Genomic DNA, 7084 nt, shown 5'->3' with positions numbered 1-7084 from the left:
CTGCCCTACAACACTCCCGAGCCCCACCATTCACTATGTAAGTTCTACCTATGTTTGTGCTCCCAAAATGCAACACTTCACATTTCTCTGTTAAATTCCATCAACAATTCCTCAGCCCACCTGCCCAACTGATCAAGATCCTGCTGTAATTTCTGACAACCATCTTCATGGCGGGACTGTCATATGAGGAAAGATTAGAAAGACTTGGCTTGTATTCATTGGAATTTAGTAAGATGAGAGGGGAATTTATAGAAGCATATAAAATTATAAAAGGACTGGACAAGCTAGATGCAGGAAAAATGTTCCCAATGTTGGGGGAGTCAAGAAGCAGGAGCCACAGTCTAAGAATAAAGGGGAGGCCATTTAAAACTGAGATGAGAAAAAACGTTTTCACCCAGAGAGTTGTGAATTTGTGGAATTCTCTGCCACAGAATTTAAAAGAGAGTTAGATAGTGCTAGGGGCTAGCGGAATTAAAGGATATGGGGAGAAGACAGGTACGGGTTACTGATTGTGGATGATCAGCCATGATCACAATGAATGGCGATGCTGGCTCGAAGGGCCGAATAGCCTCCTCCTGCAACTATTTTCTATGTTTCTATGTTTGCTCTATTATAGAATAGTTGAGATATCATGGAATTTCCTGCAGAAACCCAACCCAAATCACCCCATAATATATTTCTACATGTGTTTAAGAAGGAACTGCAGATGCTGGAAAATCAAAGGTACACAAAAATGCTGGAGAAACTCAGCAGGTGCAGCAGCATCTATGGAGCGAAGGAAATAGGCAACGTTTCGGGCCGAAACCCTTCTTCAGACTGATAGTGTTTCATACCCAGTGAAAATACCTGCAGACAGTGAGGGCGTGCTGAAAACAAAATTACAATTTGGTGACCAACCAAGTACAATGGAAAATGTTCTGTCACCTGTAAAGCCTGAAATCTTAGTAGCAAAACCAGGTAACAATGTTGATGGATAAATGTCATCAATTCTGCCTGTAGCATCATTTCGCAATTTAACCATGATAATCAAATCTTTCCTTTTTACATTTCTAAAATGATTCAAACACAAGGGCTCTATATTTTTGTTCATGTCTGATTCAATGGTTTGTAAGCCTACATCTTGAAGACCATTTTGAGCAAAAAAAATGTTGTATATAAAAGTAGGTTGATATGGATACAGTACAGAAGCTCATTGATCCAATATGCCCACACAGGCTCTCCACCAGAGCAACATGATGGTGAATATTTGAACATAAATACATTTTAACATTATACCATGACTGAAACAAAGATATTAATTTAACTCCAATTCTGTGCATCCATTTTCTCTTTAACAAACGTGCCGAAGAGGTTCTTCGCTATAGGCTTTAGTCTCTTTTAGTTTTAAAAACATACAATATCCAACATGGAACACTTTAACAAAGCTATACAATAGAATGTCAATAATCTGAACAATTACCATCCCACCTTTCCTATTGAACAGAAACGAGAAACAACTAATACAATTGTTATCATTAACATTTTAAGGGGCAAATAAATTTCAAATTGATACAACTTACATTTTGAACCCCTCGGGTAACTCTTATACTTTTCTTGCTTTAATAGAAATGACTCAGCACAGAATGTTCCTCAGTCACTCTTGTCAACGGTATCATAAACTTAAGACTTGTTCATCTTCGTCAGCCAGGATTTCTCGTGCTGCATGAACTTGGCAGCTTTCTGGATCTTCTCCCCCAGAACTCAGGAACTCAGTCTCGCCATCAGGCTCTCTAGAAATCCAGCCAGACTCTTTGTCACTTTCCTGAAATTCTGTATCATGGTCTGTATGTGAATCTAAGTCGATAGGCTCATCAGAATTCGACGGATCTATGCAGTTAATGCACAAGATTTGGCACCATCTTGTGCAGTTTTGGTTGCAATGCCAGTGAATGGCTTCTTGCAAACTTTGCAAGTAAAGATGTCTCTAGATCTGTGGACCTGGGAAAAGTTCAAACAATACAATGACATGAATGAAACGAGAAGGAAACACAAAATATTATTAGGAACAAATAGAACTCATTGCTCTTGTTGATCAGAGCAATAGACACATTGTAAATGTCGATGAGAATAAAATGATGAATTTAAGAAAAAGTGAAAGCAAAGTCCTGTTGCAATGCTGGCAAACAGTACCAACTAACAACATCAAGCTAAAGGAAAGCAAGAAATTCATTGTCCTATCAGGGACACATGACAATAAAACTCTCTTGATCTCTCTCTTGAGACTCAGGACTTCAAGTTCATTTGCACCTCTGCTAAATCATAAAGATTCATTTTTTATAATATAAAGAGACACAACTATGATACTAAGGCAAGATGTTCAGAGATTCAGGCAAAATAGCTATAAAAGTTTTAGAAATTCCTTTAAATCATAAATGGTGTTTAATGCTAATGGATGTTCAATGTTAAGCAGAACTACTTGTAGACATATTAAGGGGAAAGGTGAATATCATAAAGGAAACCACCAAAACAGATCATGAGGCAGAAAAAGAATTCCACATCACATTTGATGTTATCCAAGAGATAATGTCAATATGGACCAGATGATATTTCTGCCACCTCCCCATTATTATTTACATTATTGTCCAACAGGTGTTTTTTCTCGCTTCAGAAAATATAGCACAAGCAGGATATTGAGTTCCTGTCGACTGCAAAAAAAAAAAAAACTTTAGTAATCAGCAAGACCTTACACTCAGGTGGTGGTTGCGGAGATGCTCAAGTCGTGTGACTCGCTTGTCACAGGAATTGTAATAATATGGTCTCTCTCCTGTATGTGATCGTAGATGTCGCTTCAAGTCAGATTTCCTCTTCACAGTATGTGTACAGAAAGGACACTTGGATCTCACCTTTCGTAATACGTTACAGTCTCCTTAGAAAGAAATTCAGATGCTTAGTGTGATCTTTGATTTAAATCTTTTTATTTGAATTTCACAGCAATTTGCATACATACAATGATAACAGACAGTGACAGTCAAGGCATAATTGTGCAACAGTATGTAAGAGACCCTCAAAGCCCTTACCCTTACCCTCCTTCAACCCAACCGAATCAGGTCGGAACCAAACGGAGACAAACAACACTCACATACATACACATCCACACAAATATGATAAGCTAAACGAAACAAAAAGTATTAAAAAAATAAAATTAAAAAAAGTTTAAAAAAGGGGGTCACTAATAACAGTAAATAAGTAAGTAATTAAATATATAAGTGTGGGGAGGGGGGGGGGTTAAGGGGAGAGCAGCTGCAGTAGAGTAGAACAATGGTGCAGAGCACTCAGTCCTCTTCCGAGTCCGGGGACAAGTTGAGAGAGTTCACAAGTTCCAAGAAAGGGTTCCATGTATCTAGGAATGTCTTGGTAGAGCCTTTGAGAGAGAACCTAAGTTTTTCAAGCTTTAAATTGTAAAGCACCTCCTTAATCCAGCGGGTGTGTGTCGGGGGACAGGTGAGCCTCCAGTTAAGCAAGATCAGTCTCCGGTCTGGGCTAACAAGGTTGTAAAAGCTAGAACCCGTTTCACCGCAACAGAGAGGTTGGTGTTGGGAGGGGTACCGAAAATGGCTGACAGTGGGTTTGGAGGAATAGTCTGGCCGTAGGCTCTCCTTATCAAGTCGAAAGCACTCCTCCAAAAGGCTGCTAGCTTAGGGCAAGACCAAAACATATGGCTATGGTTGGCAGGAGATTGATTACATCTGTTGCAGGTGTCCCTAACAGCGGGGTAAATTCTAGATAATCTTGCATTTGTGTAGTGGACTTTGTGAAGGACTTTGCATTGGATTAGGCCATGACGGGCACATATGGAGGAAGAATGGGTCAAGTCCAAGGCAGAGTCCCATTGCTGGTCTGTTAGTTTCGTATTCAGCTCACCCTCCCACGCAGCTTTTAATGAGGTATGAGGTTTCAATATAACCGACCCTAACAAGTTATACAAAACAGAGATGCATTTCTTCCGGTTGGGATCTAGAGCTAAGATGGTATCGGTCAGGGTTTCAGGGGGACGATTTGGGAAATGGGGGAATGTCTTCTTCACAAAATCCCTAATCTGGAAAAAACGAAAGAGGTGGGAGTTTGGGAGGCTATAGTTGGACGAGAGCTCCGCAAAAGACGAAAAGATGCCATCCTTGAATAGGTTTTTGATACTACTGATACCGTTGCTATGCCAGGTTTTGAATGCGTGGTCTGTACTTGAAGGTTTAAAGATGTGGTTTTTAAGCAGTGGGGTCAAGATGGAAGGGCCTTGTAAACCGAAGCTTTTCCTGAGTTGACTCCATATCTTGAGCGAGAGAGACGCAATTGGGCCTGCACCCACAGATGTTATAGGAAGGGGGAGTTGGGAGCATAGGACAGACCGCAACGGGAGACGTGAACTCGCCTTTTCCATGTGTACCCAGGTCGGTAGGTGGTCGCAATCATCATTCATCCAATACAGGAGTTTTTGCAAGTTAGCTGCCCAATAGTATCGCCTAAAGTCAGGAAGTGCCAAACCGCCGTCACTCTTAGGAGACTGCAGTATCGCCTTTCGGATTCTAGCCGGTTTGCTACCCCATAAAAATTTAGATATTGTCCTTTCTAATTTATCAAAAAAAGATTTAGTGATAAGTATAGGGACGTGCTGGAAAAGATACAGGAATTTGGGTAGGACGACCATCTTGACCAGATTTATCCGGCCCACGAGGGATAGCGGTAAAACTGACCAGCGGTCAAAATCTCTTTCAGCTTTCTCAACCAGAGGCAGAAAGTTTAGTGCGGAACATATCAGATAAGGGTGTTGTGATAAAGACGTCCGAGGTAGCGAAACCCGTCCTCTGCCCATTTGAATGAGGTTAAAGAGCGAGGGAGCTGCTTAGCCAATGAGTTAATCGGTAATAGCTCACTCTTTTGGTAGTTAAGTTTATAACCAGAATACGCGCCAAACCGTTCTAAAATATTCGTAATCACAGGGAGAGAGCTGACTGGGTTCGAGATGTACAGGAGCAGGTCATCCACATACAATGAGACTTTATGAGTTGTGTCGAACCGTGTAATACCTTTAAAGCCCTTCTCTGAGCGTAACCAGACCGCCAAGGGTTCTATCGCGACAGCAAACAGAAGTGGTGATAACGGGCAACCCTAACTGGTACCTCTCTGAAGGGGGAAGTGGGGCGACAGTGTGCCGTTTGTTTGTACTGAGGCCACCGGGGACGAGTATAATAGACTGACCCAAAGAATAAAACTGTTACCGAGGCCAAACCTGTCCATCGCCTCATATAGGTACCTCCACTCGACCCTGTCGAAAGCTTTTTCGGCGTCGAGGGAGACCACTATCTCCGGGGTCTCACTACTCAGTGAATGGAATGGATAATGTTAAGGAGACGCCTAGTATTGTGGGAAGACTGTCGGCCTGGCATAAACCCTGTTTGGTCTAACGAGATAATAGAGGGCATCACTCGTTGAAGACGGAGCGCAAGGGCTTTAGAGAGGATTTTGAGGTCCACATTCAGGAGTGAAATTGGTCTATAGCTACTACAAAGCAGGGGATCTTTCTCCTTTTTAAGAATTAGGGAGATAGTAGCCCACGACAAGGTGGGCGGTAGGCGACGATGTAAAAACGCCTCATTGTACATATCTCTCAGGACTGGTGCGAGGAGAGCAGAGAAGGCTTTGTAATATTCTACAGTGAAGCCGTCAGGGCCGGGTGACTTTCCACTTTGCAGCGATGTGATGGCTGCTTGGACCTCAGCAACAGTTATGGGACCACCCAAGTCTCTCGTGGCTTCATCGTCAATTCGGGGAAACGTCATACTACTGAGCATGTCACCTGCAGTGGGAGGACAATCGGAAACGTATAGTTCAGCGTAGAATTTAGCAAATGCTTCATTAATTCTAAGAGGATCAGTATGAATCTCCCCTAAGCTGGATCTAATGGCTGGAATTAGCCGTGAAGTCGCCTCGGTTCTGGCCTGATGGGCCAAAAGCTTCCCAGCTTTATCCCCAGATTCAAAAAAGTGTTGCCTAGATTTAAGCAGTCGTAGCTTAGCTTTATTAGTAGACGTGAGGTCAAAGTCTGTTTGTAACCTAAGGCGTTCTTTATAAAGGTTAGGGTCTGGGTCAGATGCATATTTGTCATCAATGTCCTTTATTTTTTGTAACAGGTCTGCCGTTTGGGACGTCTCGGTTCTTTTCAGGTTGGAGACAAAAGAGATAAGTTAGCCCCTAATATAGGCTTTTGAAGCTTCCCAGAGTATACCTCTTTCTATGTCCGGCGAGTCATTCAGCTCAAAATATAAGGTGATTTGGGAGTGCAAGAATTGCATGTAGTGAGCCTCTGCTAATAATGAGGAGTTGAACCTCCACTGTTTAAAGGGGTTAGTTCGTTTACGAAAGTGGAGATCGAGGGAGGTTGCAGCGTGATCTGATATTACGATGCTATGATACTCGCTGGATTTGATTTTGGAGAGCAGTCTGTTATCTAAGAGAAAGAAGTCTATACGGGTATAGGTACGGTGCACGTGGGGAAAAAAATGAAAATAATTTAGTCGTGGGGAATGTAAATCTCCATGGGTCTGTGAGCCCAAGTTGTTTGGCGAAAGCATGCAGAGCCTTACCTGATTTAGTTAAAGTAGAGGCTTTGTTCGAAGATCTGTCCAGTATAGGGTCTTGGACCAGATTAAAATCTCCACCCACAATGACGTGGTGATTTTCAATATTTGGGAGAGATGTAAAAAATTTGGTTACAAATGAGCTGTCATCCCAGTTGGGACCGTAAATGCTGGCCAATATGACAGGTGTGTCTTGCAGTTTGCTTAGTGTGATCTTTAACCAAATTGAAAATATCCGTAGCTGTAAATCTGCATATGACCACAGCAAATAGAAACACGAATCATAACAGAACATTACTAAGATTTAAAGATATAAGGTTGAAAATCGACAGAGGTTGAAATGTCTGACACTGGAAATTATATTATCTTACTTACTCATAGTATGTATCAAGTTATTATTTTCCTTCTGTATATCTGACATTTTCTTCAACCTAAATATGCAAATTTTGAGCAATATTTGCATTTCCTGCTCT

The 7084-nt window shown here is 41.7% G+C and overlaps 1 long non-coding RNA gene across 1 annotated transcript; it reads right to left on the bottom strand.

Annotated features, from left to right (window-relative positions):
* Positions 1-1079: 1079 nt before the first annotated feature.
* LOC116988519 lies at positions 1080-2926 on the bottom strand. The gene is made up of 2 exons (XR_004415972.1): positions 2727-2926; positions 1080-1977 (listed from the first exon to the last, which is right to left on the bottom strand). It is a non-coding gene; the product is annotated as an uncharacterized LOC116988519 (long non-coding RNA).
* Positions 2927-7084: the final 4158 nt, after the last annotated feature.

This window comes from Amblyraja radiata, chromosome 27, assembly GCF_010909765.2.
Source record: "Amblyraja radiata isolate CabotCenter1 chromosome 27, sAmbRad1.1.pri, whole genome shotgun sequence".
NCBI lineage: Eukaryota > Metazoa > Chordata > Chondrichthyes > Rajiformes > Rajidae > Amblyraja > Amblyraja radiata.
Note: the sequence above shows the minus strand (reverse complement) of the source record. Positions and strands in the feature narration are given on the sequence as shown.